General features: G+C 43.7%; 1 long non-coding RNA gene across 4 annotated transcripts in view; it reads left to right on the top strand.

Annotated features, from left to right (window-relative positions):
* The first annotated feature begins 232 nt into the window (after positions 1–232).
* LOC137625030 (uncharacterized) overlaps positions 233–22,223 on the top strand; it is a 65,233-nt gene continuing 43,242 nt past the window's right edge. Inside the window, exons 1-3 of one of the 4 annotated variants that reach the window (XR_011040812.1) lie at positions 237–263; positions 2,271–2,304; positions 2,719–2,830. This is a non-coding gene — a long non-coding RNA (uncharacterized lncRNA). Of the gene's footprint in view, positions 264–2,268; positions 2,305–2,718; positions 2,831–22,223 lie in introns of those variants that run through there. The other 3 variants (XR_011040811.1, XR_011040810.1, XR_011040813.1) reach the window with 3 other exon arrangements.

Here is a 22,223-nt window from a genome sequence, read left to right as displayed (position 1 = left end):
TGTGTAATTAAACAATTATACTAAAATGTTTTGAAATAAGTCAATCATGTAACTCCCTAATAATTATATTGAAATTGTGAACGATTATTTTGGTTAAAAAACGACAATTTTAAGGTTCATGTACGATAATCCAGTCGAAATAATCTGGCAACCCAGCTTCAGAAGCTGCTGGAAGATCGTGACGTCATTCGTTGTCCGGTTTGTGTTCTCGGTTCCGATTTCTCCTTTTGCGAACCATTTGGACCTTTTACCCTCCTGTGGAAGTAAGTGATCTTTATTTATTTATTTGTTTGTTAGTTTCTGTTACGGGTGTTTATTTGGTATTATTTTAGAAAATTACATTTATATATGGCGCTAATAAATGATTATAATTTTACCGAATTTATCACAAGTGAGGTTAACTTTGGGAATACCAAGGAAAAAACAAAGTTCCTATGTACTGGCAAGCAGTACATGCTGAGCCATGCATGTTAACCCCATCATTATTTATTACTCAATTTGGTTTTTAATTGCAATGAATGTAATTTTTTTAAGAAAACTTACGTTTTATAGGAAACCTGTTTTCTTTTTAGTAGAAAAGCTTTCTGTCCAAAACTATAATAAAACCAAAAGTCTCGGTGGTAGACAACTGCTGTAGGTTACTTCGTACACGAGGAACCCGTATTGCCTTATGGGATGTTTGTACAGAGATGTCATATTTAGTGAAAGCTACTGTATAGCTTGCTCTGTAGTCTGTGCCATAGGATTTTGCTAGATGGCTAATATTGTAAAATTTTCTGTAGAGTTCCATATAACTGTTTTTGCATGAAAAAAAAAAAAAATTTTTGGTCTTTTTATTATTAGGCTCCATTCGGTTTCATTGTAGTGTATTACAGGGCAATGTAACTTAGGAAAACAACTACTTTTTCTTATAGAAAAAATTACGCTCTCCGAAAATGACACTCGTTCCCGTCGCAAATGAATAGTTTCAGAAATATATACAGTATACATCTATATCCTCCGATAATGGGGGACCCCCAGTGGGAACTCGGGGTTTGGGTTGGGAAAACATACTGGGGAATCGATATATAAACGTAAAACAAGCCTTTTCTTCTCTATACATTACCTTCTTGAAATTATAATAATTGGAGGAAAATACAAAACAGTATATCTGGATAGACTTTGGAGGCGCCGTTGCAAAGATTGTGTCATGAAAAAATACAGTAACCAGTGCTGCCAACGTTCGATGTAGATAAAATGTTAACATTCCATGCTAACATTAGCACCCGTACGTTCGTTCGTTCATACCAATTTCGCCCTGCGCAGAAACCCCTCCCCTCTGCGCAGAAGCTTTTTCCCATTGTATTACTCTTTTTATTATCCTATTCCTTTTAAAATCATCTCATTTTATATTACCATTCAACAAAATTACCCTACATTCCGCTAAAGTGTCATTTTACCGATTACCACCACCCAACAATAATGGGGGAACCCAGGTGGGAATAAGGGTTTCTGATGGTGTAGAATGAAAACTAATCACTGAAGATAATAGCAGATACTGACAAAAGAAGAAAAATAACAAAAGATGGTTTTTCATGCAAAAATAAGAGGGGGTAAAACATGCGGACTAACTGCTGGAGATTCCGCACTATTCCCTTTTGGGACCTTTTTCTTCCGAACCCCATTCCCCATCCAATGCAAACTTCTCTTAAAAATTTTACAGTCTATGAGTAGGTTGGTTTATGAGCTAAATCTCAATTGTTCACTTATTGATCTTTGCTCCTCTGCGGCTCACACCGTTCTCAATTAAACATCATTGTTCTTCTGCCCCTCTGTTAACCCTTTTACCCCTAGGCTATTTGGAAATTTTCAACACTTAACCCCCAGGGGGTTATTTTTTTCCCAGCACATTTTGCAGTATATTTTATTTAAATTGCTCTAATAGCCTTAATTTTTTGTCATAGAGAGGTCAGGTTGGTCTCATTCTCTTGGAAAATGCCTGAATTTTCTCAAAAAATTTATCAAAAATATGAAAAAAAAATTTTTATTGTATTTTTTTGCAAGGACGTACCGGTACGTCCATGGGGGTAAAGGGATAGCTTTTGTGAAACGTACCAGTACGTCCTTTGTGGGTAAAAGGGTTAAGTCGGTGGTAATTTTATAACTTAAATATGGTTTCTGTAATGGAATTGGTCATGTTTTTGGTTTTGAACCATGTAGCTTACAGTATTATACTCTATATGGTTTTTTCAGTTTGTGTAATTTCATAATTTTATTTGTGTATTTTTCAGGGGGGTCCAGCCCATCTTCAAGCAGTCGTTTCAGGTACAGGTCTCAGAATAGGGTTTGATTAACTCGTATATACTCGCATTTACACCAGTGGGAGCTTTTAAAAAAAATTTGTTAAATACCATGTTGCAAAATCATTAATGGTGGTGTCCCTCAGGTGGCATAAAACTAGATTTGATTAATCTTAATCCTTAGTTTAAACTGTTTTCCACGGCTTTTCATTAATTTTTTTCTGTAAAATTTAGATTATTAGTTTTTGTCTCCTTGTTGGTGACTCCTACATGTGGAAACCTGGCGGTGGTACATATTAAAGGATTTCGTTTCCTTTAATGTAACTGTAGCATGTAGCACCATTAATGAAGTAGTTTTCACTCTCTTATATTTCAATTCATTTGTTTTACCCACTCAGTTTGGACTTAGGACTAAGTCCTTATAACTTTATAACACTAGAATTTTAGGAAATTATTATTGTCGTGCCTCAAGGATGGACTGTTGCAGCTTATTATCAAGAGGACAGTGAGGTGATTTAAACACTGATGGAGAGAAAGAGTTTATTAAAGAGGTAAGGGCTACTTTCATAGAATGGACACATTTATAAAAAGGTACTTTATACTTGTACAGTATGTCTATCATGGCGAGTGTTCAAAGTGGTGATATAATGGATGATGTGGTTTATTTGTTCCTACATGTAATACAAACCATTGTTCTTTAATAAAAGTATGACTTCTTTAAAGAAGACTGGCATCAATGACCTTAAATGTTAGGATGCCAGAAAACTCATTCAAACAATCAATGAATCAATCAGTAAAGCGGTGATGGCAGTTAAACTTTAAACGAGGTAGATATAGGTGTTGTTGGGTGACGTGTTCGCCCCCTGCCCACCCGACAGGTGAAGCTACCTTTAATTTGACCTCACCACAGTGCATCCTTGTTACTGCCTTCTTAATCCCTTTTACACACACACACACGAGTGCGCTCACGCATGCGCCCTTACACGCACCTCTTAATAGGGGTTGTTAGGACCGTCTTTTATCGCAGAATCTAATTTGTGCCTGTTTCATTGTAAGACTCAATACTATAAAGTCTAATAGATAATTTTATATCATCGGTGCTTAGCTTGTGCAGTAATTTTATTATCTTAGCAATTGAATAGCTGGAATTTCAGAAGTTCAAACTTTTAGTAAATTATTTTCGGGTTTAACAGATTGGCATAAGTTTCATTTCATAGTTTTGAGTGATCTATATTAATGTTGTTGCTACCTTGAAACACATTTTTTCTTTCATGAAATACAGACCATTTTCTTCTAGGTGGAAAATAAGTTGTCAGTGTTCCTCTTTCCGTAACTTGTAAAAATATCTGATGTTTCAGCCACATTAAGTAGACATGCTGAAGCATCCTTGATAGAATTTCAAGTATTGTTTTCCTTTCAGGAAGTTAATGGTGCCCGTTGATTATGATGTAATGCAAGACACTTGACAATAGGAGAATGTACTTTACATTTAACTTTTGTTAAACTGGCTGTAGATCCACACACACACACTGGTCTTGCTATGAGCATGATTGTTAGCAACATGCTAGTGTGCTGAGTATAGGTGGCATCCTTTGTTGTAATTGGTATATGCTTTGAGGATGTAGGAAGAGAACTTTACTTTTTCCTTCCACTCATTGGGTGAGTGTGCTATCAATGCTTATACTTACACCCCTGCAGCAAGGAGCTCTTGGAGCTACATCAACAAACTCTTAGGTTCTGGTGGCGTGTGGGGTTTCCGCTGTATTTGCCACACACAATATGAGGAAGGAGGCTCTTCTTCGTTGGTGCTACATTGTCAGCTAGTGTGAGCAAAAGAAAGTTTTGGCAGACTTGGGTTTTTTATGTAGGCCTCCCAGTGCCAGTGTCTCCCTTAGTGATGCCAGTGGTGTAGGGTATGGTCAGTGTCCCTCGATTGCCAGTGTCTCCTGTGATGTCTGCAGTGGTTCCACCTGCTTTGGGGGCCTTGGAGCTAAAAGGACGTGTTCCTTGGGCTCGGGGCCCGGATCCCATGCATCACTCCTAACTGGGTCACCTATTCCCCCCTTCTATGCTTTACCCTAACTCTTGTATCCTGGGGGTTCTGGGGCTTCTGCTCCCATATAAGTTTGGACACTCCCCTCTGTGACAGTGTTCCCTGTTTTGATGATTCATGTTGTGGCAACCGCTGTGGGTCTCCCCTTGGTAGGAAGTCGTGGAAGGGTTAAAAAGAGGAAGTAACGTGCGTGTTCTTCTTCCTCCTCTTTCTCATCGTTTTGGTTTGTAAGAAGTTACTCTGTATTTGTCTGCACCTAAGATACTGGCCCTTGGAATGGTACTTACAGAGGTGTACAATCCGGAGTTGGTGTTTCTGGTGAACTCGTGGCACGTTGTCCCTCGAGGGTCTGGACAATCCATGGGGCTTACCCTCTTAATGAGAGAATGCCTTGATGAAGTCATTGTGCTCCAACAAGTAATATTGTTTCCATGTTGAAGCATTGTTGCAGGTATTTCTGGGCGAGAGACCTGTGCTGGCCAGTGAAATGCTCCTTTTAGCATCATTTCTAAGGTATATTACTGCTATATTTTTAAATATAGAACTTACCCGCTGGTTATATAAAAGAGCTGAAGTCCCTGACGCCAGGGCAGAAATTCAAATCTCGCGCTATCGAAGATACGCCAGGTGTACCAACCGCACCCTAGCAGTAGAACAGGTGGAACTACACACCAACTCCAGTTCTTCTCTCTGCCGTCATAGCTGACTGACATATAGAAGTTCGCTCTCGTGTTTTACTCTCTTGGGAAGTTGTTTGGTGATGTACAACGTTCTTTTTTGAGTTTAAGCTATCGTTGATTAATTTCCCTTGGATCTTATCTTGAAATCTTTTTGTTTGAGATTTTCTTTATTGCTTTTTCCCTTACTTTTTGCTTGTCGGTCTTTCACTTTAGCTTTTAAAATGGCCGACTCCTCCCCTGCTCAGCGTAGGTGTGTTAGTGAGGGTTGTCGTACACGACTTCCTAAAGGATCTATTGATCCTCATTCTATTTGTGTATAATGTAGGGGTAAATTTTGTTCATTAGATGATAGGTGTAATGAGTGTCTTTCCTTAACTGATGATGATTTTGTTACTTTCGATCGTTATGTTAGGAGACTAGAGAGAGATAGAGTTAGGCGTAGTTCTTCCCGATCTGTGGATAGAGCCTTACCTAATTTACCTGTTCCTAATCCTGTTCCTTCCCCTGTGGTGGTAGATCAGGAACCTACTATGAAGGACATGTTTACTGCTATTTTGTCTCTTGGTGAGAAAGTTGAGTCCTTAGCAGCCGATAGAAATACTATCTTTTCCGAGTTAAAGGTATTGAAAAACCGTGAGCCTATCGGAACTGTGGAAAGTGTTTCAGTGTCTGATGTGGTACCGAAGAATCGTGACTCTCTCGGTGTTGTGACAAGTGTTGATAATGTGTTTAGTGTTGCGGAGGGTGCGTCGGCACGATCTTGTCGTTCACCTAGCCTAAGACCTCTTTCGAGCTCTCGAACCCATGGGAGAAGTAATGTCGAACGGCTTAAGGGAACGAGAAGCGTCATCAATCGTGCAGACGTCCCCTCGAACGTTCCTGTTGCCGTAGCTCAGGTCGTTCACCCTCATCGTAGGAAAGGTGAGGTTCATGCGTTATCCCCGTCTTCCGATGAAGGGTTGGGGAGTGAGATCTGGCGTCGAGCGTCAAGACCGCTTAAACGGACGCATGATGTTTCACAGCGTCGGGAATCGCCTGTGCGTCCAGGATGTAGTTCGTGGGGTTCACCGGAACGTTTCCGTTCTCCCAGCGCTTGCACTCCGGCCAAACGTTCAGATCACCGTGTTCGTGTGGATATGATTCCTTCCGATTCGGACCTTGTTACTATTCATGCACCCCCTCTTCCATCGGATTGGCTTTCTTCCCCCGAAATGCGTGGTGACGTTGGTGCGAATCTTCCTTCTAGGAGTTCTGTTGATCCGAAATGGTCTGCGCTTATGTCTATGAAGGAACAACTCTCGTCGTTGATGGATTCTTATCAACCAGGTGTTGGCGTTATGTCTGGGCGTTCGATGTCAGACCAGTTATCGCACAGACGTTCGATGGTATCTGGTCTTGACGAGTTATCTCTTAGGCGGTCTCCCAGTCATAGTGTTCAACGCCAGGTTGATTTTGATGAGTCGCGTCAGAGAGTTTTGGTTGACCAGTTTTCGTATTCTGGTCGCGGGGAAGAACATCGGCGTCGACAAGTGGACGAGACGCGTCAACGATTTGAAGTAGTGGATCGTCCGCGTCAACAACTTTTGGACGCTTCGCGTCAAAACATTGATTCGCAGCGTCGACATCCTGACTACTTTGATCGTTCGCGTCAACAGTCCTCGGACTTTACGCGACCTCGCGGCGATCTTCGAGAGTTACTTTCTGATTTCAAGCGTTCTTCTGTTCAACAGCAGTCGGATTCTAAGCGGTCTAGGCAGTTGTTGGTTGAGGATGATCGTCTACACGTCCGTGTTTCACATACATCTACTTCTACTTCTCCCCATCAGATTGACGCAGATGTTGGCCTTGACAGGCAGTCCCATCCAGACGTTGTTCCTTCGGTTCAGGCTGCGGCTGTTGCTGCACTGCCAGAAGACGAACCAGAGGAAAAGTCGGATGAGGATGATCCTATTGAGGAAGTCTCTGAGAATGAGGAGGAGAAGCATTATCAGCATGCTGTGGACCTTCGCAAGTTTATGCTTATTCTGACTGGAATTTTCCCGGATTCTTTTACCCCTGTGGCCCCTCGTTCTCCGCCTTCTGAATTCATCTTAGGTAAAGCTACCAAGGTTCCAGTTTATACCAAGATGGTTCTTTCTCGATTCTCTAAGCGGGCCTTGAAATTAATGGGTTCTTGGTTGGACTCCAAGAAATCTTTTGGCAAGACGGCCTTTGCCTTTCCTCCCGCTAGGTTAGCCTCTAAATCTAGTGTGTGGTACGAGACTGGTGAAGTGTTGGGCTTGAGTTTTCCTTCGTCTGCCCAAGGGGATTTTTCAAGTTTGGTAGATGCTTCTCGTCGTCTTGCCTTAAGGAAGACGAAGATTTGGTGGTCCATTCCAGAGTTCGACCATTTGCTTAAAGGTCTGTTCAGGGCCTTCAAAGTTTTTAATTTCTTGGACTGGGCTTTGGGGGCTTTGAGTAAGAGGGTCTCTGATATGACGGAAACGGACACTAGTGGTTTGGTTCATTTGATGTCCTGCTTGGACAAAGGTGTGAGGGATGGCTCCAACGAACTTGCTGCCTTGTTTACAGCTGGAATTCTCAAGAAAAGGGCCACGATGTGCTCTTTTCTTTCTGCAAGAGTGTCTCCCTAACAGAAAACGGGCCTTCTTTTCGCACCTTTGTCTAATTCCTTATTTCCGCAGGAATTGGTAGGCGAGGTGGCTACTGCTCTCACGCAGAAGGCCACACATGACTTAGTTACTCATTCGACTAGGAAAGTTTTGCCTCCGTCATTCTCCTCTCGTAAACCTAAGGAATCTTCTTCTGGGTTTCGACCTCAGTCCTTTCGTGGGAAGTCCTCTGGAAGAGGCTCTTTTAAACCAGAAGGAAGGAAGCCTAGAGGCAGAGGGGGCAAGTCCGGCCGAGGTAAAGTCTGACTGCCCTCTCCTTCAGACAGCAGTGGGTGCCAGGTTGACTCACTTTTGGGAGGCTTGGGAGAGGAATGGAGCGGACCCCTGGTCCGTCCAGGTGTTAAAGGAAGGCTACAAGATCCCCTTCCTGACCAATCCTCCTTTAGTCACAGATCCAGTGGATCTTTCGCCCAAATACAGAGAGGGTCCCTAGAAGCAAGCCATGCTTCTACAGACGTCTCTTTTATTAGAGAAACAAGCAATAGAGGAAGTGCAGGATGTTACGTCTTCGGGGTTTTACAGCCGCCTTTTTCTAGTACCCAAGAGTTCCGGGGGGTGGAGACCGGTTCTGGACGTAAGTGTGCTAAATGGTTACGTCCAGAACTCGACGTTCATTATGGAGACTCAGAAAACAGTTCTGGCAGCTGTGAGGAAGGACGATTGGATGGTCTCTTTAGATCTTCAGGATGCCTATTTCCACCTTCCGATTCATCCCAGCTGCAGACGTTATCTGAGGTTCATGGACGGAAACAAGGTCTTCCAGTTCAGGGCTCTTTGTTTCGGACTCTGCACGGCTCCTCTATTGTTCACCAAGATCATGCTGAACGTGGCAAGCATGCTGCATTCGAGGGGAATCAGGGCCTCTCTGTATCTGGACGATTGGCTGATAAGAGCCTCCTCAGCCGATTGTTGTTTGAAGGACCTCAAGATGACTTTGGATCTCTCCAGAGAACTGGGTCTCCTGGTGAGCTCGGAAAAATCACAACTGATTCCATCCCAGGAGATTCTTTATTTGGGGATGGAGATTCACAGTCGGAGTTTTCGGGCTTTCCCGTCGTCGGTGAGAATCCAAGCAGCCCTCCTAAAAGTCCAAACGTTCCTGAAGAGAGATCTTTGCTCCGTCAGAGATTGGATGAGTCTTCTGGGGACTCTCTCGTCGTTAGAGAAGTTCGTGACCCTGGGGAGGTTGTACTTGTGTCCTCTTCAGTTTCATCTCAACCGCCATTGGAAGAAAAGGGACAGCCTCGACAGGGATTGCATTCCCATCTCGGCTTCCATCAAGTCTCATCTTCAATGGTGGGACAACGAGCCCAGACTGAAAGAAGGCTTGTCTTTACTTCAGAGGAACCCAGACCTCGTGTTGTGTTCCGACGCCTCCAATTCGGGGTGGGGAGCCACTCTAGAGAAGCAGGAGCTTTCGGGGACTTGGACGGTGGAGCAAACCTCTCTCCACATCAATCAAAAGGAGCTTTTAGCTATTCATCTGGCTCTCATCGGCTTTGAAAAGCAGATCAGGGGCAAGGTGGTCCAAGTCAATGCGGACAGCACGACAGCTCTGGCCTATATTGTGAAACAAGGCGGGACCCACTCTTGGCCTCTGTACGAGATTGCAAGACTGCTCCTCATCTGGGCGGAGGAAAGGAAGGTGACTCTTTTGACGCGGTTCATCCAGGGGGTCAACAATGTGAGCGCAGACAGACTCAGCAGGAAAGGTCAGGTTCTCTCCACAGAATGGATTCTGCACCCGGACATCTGCAAGAGTCTGTGGCGGTTATGGGGTCGACCTCTCGTGGATCTCTTTGCCACCGCGAAGACCAAACGGCTAGAGTGTTACTGCTCTCCGGTTCCAGACCCCGAAGCTTTGCACATAGACGCTTTTCTGATGAACTGGTCACACATGGAGGTTTATGCTTTCCCTCCGTTCAAGATCCTTTACAAAGTGATTCAGAAGTTCATTTCACACGAGGAGACCAGAATGACACTGATAGCTCCGTTCTGGCTGTCAAGGAGCTGGTTTCCAGAGGTACTGGAATGGATGGTGGATGTTCCGAGAAGCCTTCCCATGAGACCCGATCTTCTCAGACAACCTCACTTGGCCCGAAATCATCAAAACCTCCGAGCTCTACGTCTGACTGCCTTCAGACTATCGAAAAACTCGCTAGAGCTAGAGGATTTTCGAAGAAGGCAGCCAAGGCAATTGCAAGGGCAAGAAGGTCTTCAACCATCAAGGTGTATCAGTCCAAGTGGGAGTTGTTCAGGGAATGGTGTAGAACTAACGCGATTTCCTCTTCCAGTACCTTGCTTTCCCAAATAGCAGATTTTTTCATGGACCTTAAAGTTAAGCATAACTTCTCGTCATCGACTATTAAAGGTTACAGGAGTATGATGGCGACGGTTTTTCGACACAGGAACCTAGACCTTTCTAATAATAAAGATCTACGAGATTTACTTAGGTCTTTTGATACGACCAAGAAGATTCAACAGCTCCCATCGCCTGGAATTTGGATGTTGTCCTTAAATTTCTCATGAGTGACAGATTTGAGCCTTTACACTCGGCTTCATTTAAGGACTTAACCTTGAAAACCCTTTTTCTAGTTACCCTCGCCACTGCGAAAAGAGTTAGTGAAGTACACGCTTTAAGCAGGAACATTGGTTTTCGGAATGGGAAAGCCATTTGTTCTTTGCAACTGGGGTTCCTGGCCAAGAACGAAAACCCTTCTCGGCCATGGCCCAAATCCTTCGAAATTCCTAACCTTTCTGATTTGGCTGGCGGTGAATTGGAAAGGGTTCTCTGTCCAGTTAGAGCGCTACGGCTTTATGTGGACAGGACTAAGAATCTGAGAGGTAACTAAGACGCTCTGTGGTGTGCAGTCCGGAAACCCTCGATGCCCATGTCTAAGAATGCCTTGTCTTTTTTCGTTAGATTGTTGATTCGAGAAGCTCATGCTCAGTGTGATGAGTCGGATCAGAGGCTCCTCAAAGTCAAGACACATGAAGTCAGAGCGGTAGCGACTTCAGTGGCCTTTAAACAGAACCGTTCTCTGCAAAGTCTGATGGATACAACATTTTGGAGAAGTAAGTCTGTTTTTGCATCCCATTATTTGAAGAATGTTCAGACTCGCTATGAGGACTTTTTTATGTTGGGTCCTTTTATAGCGGCTAATGCGATAGGTGAATGATCTACCACTACGTTCCCTTTTTTCCTAATACCCCTTTTCTATCTCTTGGAACTCGTTTGTTATGGTTGTTTGTGGAGATTGGGCGTCAGTCTTCCGCAATCTTTGATTTGGTTAGGTGGTCAATTTGTTCCTTGAGTGCACCCGGAACAAGGGTATTGGTTGAGGTTCTGTCATGTTATAGGTGGTTGTACCGTTTGACAGCTCCTAGAGATTTTCAGCCCGAGTGGATTACTGGATCTCTTAAGGATAGCGGACGAAATGAGGCAGAGTATCATTGCTGTCAGCTTCCTTATCAGGTGAGAACTGCTTAAGTTTATTGTATGTAACCCTTAAGTGAATTTTCTATATGTAGCTGTCTCTGACCCGCCACCAAGGGGTGTCAATCAGCTCTTTTATATAACCAGCGGGTAAGTTCTATATTTAAAAATGATATTTTCATAATAAAATAAATTTTTGAATATACTTACCCGCTGGTTATATAAATTTAACACCCACCCTCCTCCCCTCTAGAGACTACCTATGGTATGGCTATGAGGCATGGAAGAACTGGAGTTGGTGTGTAGTTCCACCTGTTCTACCGCTAGGGTGCGGTTGGTACACCTGACGTATCTTCGATAGCGCGAGATTTGAATTTCTGCCCTGGCGTCAGGGACTTCAGCTCTTTTATATAACCAGCGGGTAAGTATATTCAAAAATTTATTTTATTATGAAAATATCATATTACCATAGAAAAAGTTGCATTGGAATGCTAGGGATAAACCCAGCTCGCTCACCTATATAAGGTGTCGGTATAGTAACTGGGGCGAGAAAACCACTGTCAGAGGTCTCGTGCCATTTAGATCTCTCCTCCTTCAAATTCCCCCGTTACTACGAGGTGCTGTTCTGCATCCCACTACTGTTCGCTACTACTTCCACCCATGCGATCCCGCTCACTCCTTTCATAGCATCTTTGAAGATCGCACGCGTGCTTTTTGGTATCTGTGATTTGGTGTTTTGTGCAAGATGTCGGATCTGTTGGAAGCTTTTGCCAACAAGTTGAGTATTAAAACTATCAGTTTTGGGGTTCTGGAAGTAGCGATATTCGATACATTCAATTACTTAGGCAATTTAAGTATCGGGAGTCGGAGAATACCGCTCCCTGTCAGCCATTTTGATGTCGCTACCTCCGAGAGCTTTTGTTTACATGACGAATAGCAATTAGTTCTTCATACTAATTGTGTTCCGTTTTTATCCTTAACATCGTGCTTGCTCATTGCCATTTCGCAAGATTTTACGCGATGCTATTATATTACAAAACTTTTAATTAGGTTGTGGGCTCGCATGGCTGCCCGACCGGGCTGTGTACGACCTCGGAAGGTAGCCTACACCAGTACGAGTTCTGGTGTATTGAGTAATTTTAACTTTAGGATTAGTTTAACTCTTATTGGTGTAAGTTTGTTAACCATTCTTATATATAAGAGATAGGTCCTTTAGTTAAGGTTATGATAGAGAGGAACCTCGTGATCGCAGGATTATATCCTTCCTTAATTCTATCTTTCCAAATCGGTATTTTACCCGATTGGGTATATCTAACAGTCAAGTGTTGCAGTCTTCCCGACCAGGTCGGTAGCTGCCCAATTTTGGAGGGCTAGGTTAAACTCAATTCCCATTCACATTTTACCCCCCCCATGTTCCTCTCTTGCCCGAAATATTCACATTTCTCTTTTTGCTTTCCATCATAACCTATATAATATTTGTTTCATTATATAATCGTTAATGTATATTTTATGGTCATTCTGTTAGGCTATGCATGTGGGGATCACATGGAGCCACTGTTTCTCGGAGGGTTATCCCACCTGGCCAGTTACAGGTCCACTTAATCGCCATGAGCCATGCTCATTGGCTGGTTCCCGCTTGCTACCCACCTAGGTGGAGTACGCCTCACCTCATCCCTCTCACGGGGTATCACATGACACTCACTATAGAGATTCAGCGGGGAACAGCCGATTTTATAAAATGGACGAGTACGCTCGCATGCAACGGGTTGTCGTAAGCCGTGCTCTCTCCCGGCTGCTAACGGCTGGCCCCCAGACGGGCCGGGAGGTTTACGGGTTGCGTATTAGGTATTCTTCAGGTGTGATTTTCTTCGTTGTTATTTCATTCACTTATGATATACTAGGGTTAGCCCAAAATATGATTTATAATCGTTAGTAAAATATTTTAGTCCAGATTCATGTACATTACCGTGATCTGAAGTGTAGGCTAACTACATGAACAAGACGAAGTAATATTAACCTCATTTTTACATTTTTACATTTTTGATTTATTCAAATGGCTTGGATATTTCCACAGTCATTATTAATGCTTGCTAAGAGGAATGGGAGAAGGCATTATTGTTGGGAGGTAATTGAATTCAAAGCTGTATGTTAAGGGTTGGACCTTTTTTGACGGAACTTTTCTTGAAGGTTGGATCATTGAAATCTGTGGTGATCAGGTGAACAGACAAAATGCTGATGGACATGATTTTGCTGTTCATAATGTGGACGGACATAATATCGACGGGCAAAATGCCAACATCCGTTTGAAGAGGACATAATGTCGACTCCAAGATTTTAATACTAATAACTTTATGTATGATAAGGATAAAATTGATAACTTTTATTTTTGAGCCAATTTCGTTTAAACCATTCTATCTTGGTAGTTATCACATTAGAAAACTCAGTAATGAAATTTAAATGGCGATGAGAAGATTTGACGAGTACTACAAGAGAAGCACTTTTGCTTCATGATAGTGAAGACATTAGTATTTACTCAAGGTGCAACAATCAAAGCATATTAATAGTATAAAAGGGTGTTTGTAAAAGCCATTGTTTATCCCATTTTGGTCGATGTCTGTGGTGCAAAATCCACCCACTGTATTCACTATGTATGTCTATGAAACCAGTAATACATTCATTATGAAGCAATGTCAAGCATTGGTATTTGTTCCTTCTGATTACGCACATTTTATTTGATGAGCTGCTTTCTTCTTTAACGGAAGAAATTTAATGTAAACCATGCAATTGAAGTGTGGCATAATTCTTTTAACATAAGAAGGGTGATTAAGTATGCTTTTTTAGAAAAATTTGTAAATAAACTGAAAAAGAACAAGCAAATACAGAAATGGTGTTATCAAAATTTAACCAATGCCAGAGAAATTTGAAGGCAGAACCTAAAATGTTAGAATCGAGAGATTTAAGAACCTGGTTACAAACTTTAATATTGATCAAGTGATAGTTTTTAACAGCAGTTGCTCACAATTTGTAGCTATTTTTGTTTTTTTTCTGCCAAAAATACTTTTTCTAATAGGAATAAAAATTATTTAACCTAGTTTGAATTTTCTTATTTTTATCTGTATCATGAAAATTTATAATTATTATTGTTGTTATTATCACCATCAAATTTTTGGGTTGACATTGTCAAAAAACGGATGTCTGAATTTTGACTGTCGATGTTGAGTACTCGACATTATGACTGGTGACATTAAGTCCATCAGCATTTTATTTGGCAATCGGTGATCCAAATATTATAATAGGCTTCTCAACTTCTATCCGGAAGCCCATCATTACCGATACTGGGAGTGTGAATCAAGGTTTTTTTGGTGTATGTTCTAACATTTGGGTATAGCTTACACCTGTGGGTCTATATCTGTTTTGGTGCTATCGCGTAAGTAAGGTATGGAGTAAATCATCTGGGAAGTATACTCTTGCTGTGCCAATAGTGGAGAATGCAAATTTCTTTTCCAATGTATGATTCTTTCTTATTTTCAAGCAGGTAAATCAGTGAACCAAAAAAGGCAACCCTTGCATGTAGATTCTTTTGATAATGACCCTCTGTCCTCGGGGTATGCTGATTCCCCCACCTCCACCAGTGTTGAAGACATCTGGGAATTCATTTAAAGAAAATTCCATTGACGATCTAGGAACTAAAAAGGAAATTTTTCCAATATTTGCAAATCAAGGAAGTTGGGCAACACAGGGAAGCTGGTACCCAAATTCTTTGATATTATGATGTATAAAGCATTTGAATGCTACGGTTTAATAAAAGAAATTAGTATGAGACTTGAAGATGACAAATGGAGTTCTTGGATACCATTTGATATGATGAAGCATTGAGTGCAATCTGTGATGTTATGAATATTAAAATAATTATTTCCGTAACTGGAGTACAAACCAACGCTATTTATAGTGGTATTACCTTTGGCGAAGATGAAATAAGTCATAAGACTTTGGGCAAGGGTTAACCACCTATTCCGCTAGTTAGTTGGGGTGGGGGTGTGGTGGTTAGTAGCTACCCCTCTTTCACACACCTGTGACTGTAACTCATTTTACTTTTGGCATGGTGGGAGAGATGTCTCGACCTTCTCTAACTCACTGGCCTTTTGACTTTGAATTTTTTTCCTTTATTCAGTATATATGAAAACATTCTTTTTCTTTTATTCACTATATATGAAAACATTTTGTTTTTATGTATATTTGCAGCTTTCTTTACAGTGAATGTTGTTTCTGTTTGTGTGACAGTATAGTGCATCAGGTTCTTAAGGGGAGTCGTCATCGTTTCGATACTCTTGTTCGGATGTTATCGTCGCCCTCCCCCCTACTTGTCCTAAGATGGAATCTGCCTGTAGCCTTCACAGAGCTTGACTTCGGTCTTGCTCTTTCTCACTGACAATGCTGCGTCCTCTGCGGGGGGAGCGCATTTCCCGTTCCCGGGTTAGGTTGTACTTGCTAATGGTTTTCTTCATTAATTAATTGAAATAACTGTGATTTAACTTTTATGCTTCGATTCTGCTCTACTTTTTGGTATTATATGGTCCTAGGGCCTTTCTTGCCTGCAGAGGGTGCGCATGACCTTAGCTTGTCCGCTCCTTCTCAGGTAACCCCCCTCCTGCCGGAGGGTTGAGTGGTCACCCCGGGTAGTTTGTTCTGTCTGCTGAATTAATTACCCTATTTCCCATGTTATAAGACATACTTTTTTTTCCTGAAAAATGCCCCCAAAAATCACCCTGTCTTAACACTTGAGATAGTTGTGTAGAGGAGTTTGACAACCCTCAGACACCTCAGCAATGACATACAATCACTCACACTCGCCAGACATGAAATATAAGCCTACTGTTGTCATTGATATGTAATAGATTTTTGGTGGTTAGTCAGCTGATGATTCGCCAATGTCATATACATGCAAACGCTTACTCGCCAATGTCATATACATGTAAACATGCCAATTAATGGTATCCAAACAGTTGTTTATTCAGTATTTATCTATTTTCTCATATTTTGTGAATTTTTTGTAATAGCTATATTTTGATAATGACTTTGATGCCTGTATTCCAAGATAATAGGTGAAAAAAATATCTTTTTGCAAGTTGAGTGCAGTGTTACCAAATTAGCTGTAAATTAACAAACCTATAGTCACACAAACAGTAGAAAAAAATATTTTAACTTGTGAAATTTGTAGAAAATTTTTTATTTGATCATTAGTTAATTTTGTATTAAAATTTATACATAATGAATTTTGGAGACTACTGGAATTTTGCTTCTCTACTAAAATTTTTATCAGGAGCAACTGGCAACACTGCTTTCATGTAAACAAACACTTAAAAACATTTTTACGATAATAGCAACAATTTTGAAACGGCTTCTCCCATATCTTGCCACTTATTCCCCCTCGAAGCGTAAACGCTATGTGGGGTGCAGATAGCTATGTGGCGTGCAGATAGCTATGTGGCGTGTCAAGAATACGTCCCCTGTTATGCGATATCCTAAAAGGTAACTTCAAGGATATTGGCGCCAGAAGTTAGAATTCTGGAGACCTTTAGTTTAATTCTCTGGGAATATCCACTGTAGTCAAATATAGCCTAGGAAGCTACTGAAGGAACCTTCCATCAGGACGACATGGCCTGAGCCCAAAAATGTTTTTATTAGAGCAACTGGCAAAACTGCTTTCATGTAAACAAAGACTTAAAAACATTTTTACGATAATAGCAACTAAGACTGGTTGAGTGGTTTTTTATACGAAAATGTAATAAAATTGGGGTTAACAGGTGTATAGTTAATTAATATTTACATATTACATTTCATAGTAAACCCAAAATATGAAAATTTACTGTGCTAGCCAAGAAATCACATTGTAGAATAGCCGACTAGGAATTGCTGCTATATGTTATAAAATCCTTAGTTTACCTCGCCAAAAATTCCTTAGCTAGATATAGGGTGTGCCTTGTCTTATGACACGGGAAATACGGTAATTGCAATTCTCTTTCTTACAGTTTTTACGCTACTGGTGTCCTGTCGATTCGGCGGGGAAGGGAGCAGTCCTTAATTTGTCTATTCTCTCAGGACACCTTTCTCATCCGTGTATTAGGTGCTTCTCCGGAATGAATTTTTTCTTGTATAATTTGTTGTTAATTTTCCTCAGCGATGCCGTACTTCTTCATTCGGCTAAGATAGCAGACATAAAAAAGCAGTACCTTTCGTTCCTGTGGAATCTGCTGTCAATGCGTCGTCACTTTCCTGTTATCCTAGCCTGTGGCAGCTCCTGGTCAGCACTCTAACCTCGAGGAACTAGTTCTGGTTACCTTTATCTCGGGTAGCGCTCGATACAGACCTTCAACTTGAACAAGGCTTGTTGATGGGAAGCAAAGAGTGCTGCCTGGAGGTCTGCCTCTAGCGGTTGGACTATTTTCCCTTCGGAGGAGCGTTATTGTCCCCAAGTGTTGGTCTCTTCTCCCTTCCCAGGGAAAGCTTTCCTTCATCTCTTTCTTGTAATCTTCCCGGTTGCTGGGAGAATTGTCGACAGCTATATCTCATCGGCTGTTGTAGTTTTTTTCGCCAAAGACTACACTCCCCCCCATGCTAAGCAGACTTCTGTTGGGGGCGGAGCATAGTCAGAGGCAAGTCTCCTGCGGGTGATTACCTCCCTCGTTCGCGAGAGAAACCACCTATAGAGACCTCTTTGGAGACCTTCAAGAGATCAAACTGCTGAGCAGTCTTCCCTGCGGAAGACTGTCATCATCATCGGCGAGCTCGCCGAGTTCGTAGTCCTCTTTGTTGCCTCACACGCTCTCTCTCTTTTGGCAAAATGAAATCTGTTTGGCTCGTCATCGTCATCTGCAAAACAATCCCCTATGGAGGATAGTCAAGGACCTCACAGTTAGCCCACTCCTCAGCTGTTACCCCTGTCGAGATATTGTCAGCGGGACAAGTCTCGTCAGTCTTGGCATTCACCCTATAGTTCCCGACCCTCGCCTGTCTCCTCGGACTCGCTGTTCGACTGCCTTGTGGTGTTTGCTTGTCCAACGCTCCTCTCCAACCTCTTGCCATCAAACTGCTGTTTGTGGCTCTTCGTCGCCCATTATACATCCAGGCTCATCGACCTGCCATCTACTACTGTGATAATGTCGCCGATTGCTAGCTTGACGATCGCTAATCTTCTAATCTTCTAATCTGAGCCCCAGCTTGCCGATTGTCATTCATCAGCTCGCAGATCGTCAGCTTGCCGGTCGCCGATTTCTAGATCGCCTATTGCCAACTCCCTTGAACCATACTGCTGTTCTTTAACTAGCCAATCATTGATTGCCAGCTCGCCGAGCGTTGTCTGGGATCTCCACTCAGCGATCGCCACCTCACAGCGAGACCGTTCGACTGCTTGCCATTCACCAGCTTGCCTATTTGCAGTTCTCTAAGCTTAATGATTGAGAATGGGTAGACGATATCTAGCTTCTTATCGATCGCCGATTGACGTTCGACGACTTGTCTTCTGCTGTTCTTGACAGGCGACAGCTTTCCGTTCGTCAACTTGACGTTGGTTTACTCGCCATCGCTATTCGACAGCTCTTGTTCATCACCAAGCCATCTCAAGATAGACTTCTATCCTCTCTTTTGGGCTTGCGTTACTTTGGTAGCCCTCCCTCAAAGAGTTGTTTGAGCTTCTCACAAATGTCTTCAGAGAGTGCTCTCATCTAGATGTAAATAGTCATCTCCTCTCTCTTGGGCTTACGCTACTTAGGTAGCCCTCCCACGTAGAGTTGAATGAGTTTAATGCAGATTTCCTTCTGGGAACCTAACCCAGCACTCCATTGAAGACTGGTGTAATGCAGTAAGGTTACTCTTGGCAATTAATACCCATCCTGGTTCCCGAATTTCATCTGTACCTATGGACTCTCCGTGGTCTCAAAGTTCCCGAGCCTCGCAGCTCTCGACAGGCCATCACTCCTCGCCAGCTGCTTGCTGACAAATTCCAGTTCGTGGCTCTCCAGCTGGTTCCAGCCATCCGGTCGATCTGCGATCACAGACTTTTTTTACAGGTTGCTACTCGTTCGCAATCCTCTCCTGCGGTAAATCCTAAGGATCTCTCTCTCTCTCTCTCTCTCTCTCTCCTCTCTCTCTCTCTCTCTCTCTCTCTCTCTCTCTCTCTCTCTCTCTCTCTTTTGTGCGTGTGTGTGTGCAAAAGGCGACAAAATGTCTCCCTCTTTTGAAGCCTCATGTTACACCTACAAGGAGAAATAACATTATTTCCCATATCTTATCTCTGTCTAGGGTATTCCTAGGAATAAAGCATCACTCTGCAATGGTCTGTCTCTCGTACCTCCCAACTGGTGACCCCACAGTTTTCCCTTAACGGACTTACAACGGCAGTTTCTAAAGAAATTGTTTTGGCTCGCGACTCCCTTCACCTCAACGTCATTAACAGACTCATCACGGCGCAAGTTATTTTTGCGTTCTGGTGTTAGCAAAGTTTTGCTACGGAGTTTCCCTTAACGGACTCGCAACGGCGATTTCGCTAAAAATCGCTTGGGCTTTAAACTCCACATACCCCAACACCACTAGCGGACTTGTTATGACGCAAATAATTTTGCGTTCTGGCATTTCCAAAAGCAGTTTGGCCATGGCAATTGGTGACTACTCGTCTACTTGGAATTCCTACTCCGTTAGCGGACTACATACGGCTCGCTATTGAGTTATGGAGTGTGAGGTCAGATGACAGATTCAGACGTCGATAGTACCTCTCCCCAGACAACCGAAGGGCACAGTGTTATATTCACACGAGTTATGCAAATGGCCACACAGATGTCTATGAGAAATGAATTACAGGTACCTCCATTCACACCGGACGCAGCGACGGTATGGTTTCAGTGTGCCGAGTCCCACTTCAGGTTGGCAAAATCTCTGATGAAATAAGAAAATCGGACATGGTGATGGTAATGCTAATGGTAATTTTCTCCTGGCTGAAACAGGCCCTAACCCATGAGGTACAGCTACCTGAAGAAGAAACTGACAGAGGTCTATGACCTTCCGGCACATCTGAGGGCCCAGTGCGCCCTCGACCTGATGACAACACCCCTCGGTGACATCTGTCCCTCAGCAGCTTGGGACGAACTGATGGACCTCTTCCAACTGAATGAGCTCGATAGCGATGGGCAGCCCAAGTAGATAGGCCTGTCATGGGAGAGCTGGACGTGCCATTGATGTTCGCAAAGGCCGACAAACTCCATTTGGTAGCCCAGGCTGCCAGATACGCTGCTACCACTTCCATCAACCCCGTCACAGTGACGGAAGAGTACCAGATAGGAGCCAGACGAGGTAAGGGTCAACGCAATCCACAGCGAGAGACTCCAATACTGTGCCCATGGCTCCCACTGCACCGATGGCAGCAGCAACGCCAGAAGCACCCCAGCAGGAGCAACGGCAACAACGAGAGGACCACTTCCACAAGGGCTACGACCTTCCCAGATGGTGCTACTTCCACCGAGTCTGGGGGAAAGTGGCGCGGAAGTGTGTCCAACTGTGCGGGCATCCAAAAATCTAGGTGGGCGACCATGCCTACAAGCAACCGTGGAGCAGGCGAGGCCCAATCGCACAGGCTTCTTCATCCTCGACGTCAACTCAGAAAAAAGGTTCTTGGTGGATAACGGCGCTACGGTGTCATTGTTCCTGCTTCCAAAGGAGGACCATGGCCGCCTATCAGACAATAGGACCGCCCTGGTTGCCGCGAATGGCAGACCCATCACCTTTTACGGAACGAGGACATTAAAGATATCTATCATGGGCCGAGATTACAGCTGACCTTTCCTGATCACAGATTGTCAAAATGCCTCTCCTGGGCGCCGACTTCCTCGCTCGCCACGGACTGCTGGTAAACGTGCGTCGCACATGACTAGTCAACCAGAGGACCTACCAGTCCTACCACCTTTTCAGTGGGCCCATCCTTCCCAGGGTATGCTCAGTCATGCTCCATGAATACGGTCACTTGCTGCAGGAAATCCCGGAGGTCTTCAAACCCAAGCTTCTCAAACTGGAGGGGGTTCCCACTAAGCATGGGATATTTCACCATATCTTAACGACGGGCCTCCCAATCCACTGCAGGTTCAGATGCCTCCCGCTGCTAAAGCTACAGGATGCCAAGCGCTCCTTCCAGGAGATGGAGCGCATGGGAGTCTGCAAAAAGGCGTCCAGCCCATGGGCCTCTTCGCTGCACATGGCTAAGAAACCCGACGGAAGCGGGAGGCTCTGCGTCGATTATAGACACCTAAATCTGGCCACAACACCTGACCACTAACTGTTGCCCGACATGCAGAATCTCATTGGAGCCCTCCACAGGGCCACTATTTTTTCCAAGATGGATCTCTGTCTTATTTTCAGGTCCCCGTACACCTCGACAACAACCCTAAGACTGCCATCATCACTCCCCTTTGGGTCCTACGTCGTCTTCTCGATGCTCAAGCTGAGAATTTCGGGGGCAACCTTTAAGCGTCTGATAGACAGCATCTAGGAGGAGCATCCCTTCTGTGTCGACGACGTCCTCATGTTCTCCAAGAGGTGAGAGGAACGCCTGGGGCACATGAGGATGGTTCTGAAGCGACTGCTGGAGAACCGCCTCGTGGTATGCTTCAACAAATGCACGTTCGGGGTTGAGAAGGTGTTCTTTGGCATGAAGTCTCAAAAAGCAGCCTGCGCCCTGTGACATCGAAGGTGGAGTCCATAAACAAATTCCCGATGCCGACCTCCATGTGTCCCTTCAAGAATTCATCAGCATGGCGAACTACTACTGAAGGTTCCTGCCCAACGTTGCCGGCTTGATGACCCCCCCCTTCTCAACGTCTTGATGACCCCCTTCTCAATGTCCTTAACGGGAAACCAAAGAAGCTACAGTGGGGTCCCCCTCAACAAGAAGCCTTTGAGCAAACAAAGACTGCCCTCTGCAAGGCCAGTACCCTGAACTATCAGGAACCCGGCCCCCCCCCTTATGGTTAACTACGGACGCCAGTAACGTTGCGTGCGTCACCGTCCTGGAGCAGGTGGTCAACCACTTGCCTTAATCAGCAGGACGTTAAAACCACCCGA

This window comes from Palaemon carinicauda, chromosome 31, assembly GCF_036898095.1.
Source record: "Palaemon carinicauda isolate YSFRI2023 chromosome 31, ASM3689809v2, whole genome shotgun sequence".
Taxonomy (NCBI): Eukaryota; Metazoa; Arthropoda; class Malacostraca; order Decapoda; family Palaemonidae; genus Palaemon; species Palaemon carinicauda.
This window is presented reverse-complemented; position numbering and strand designations above follow the sequence as displayed.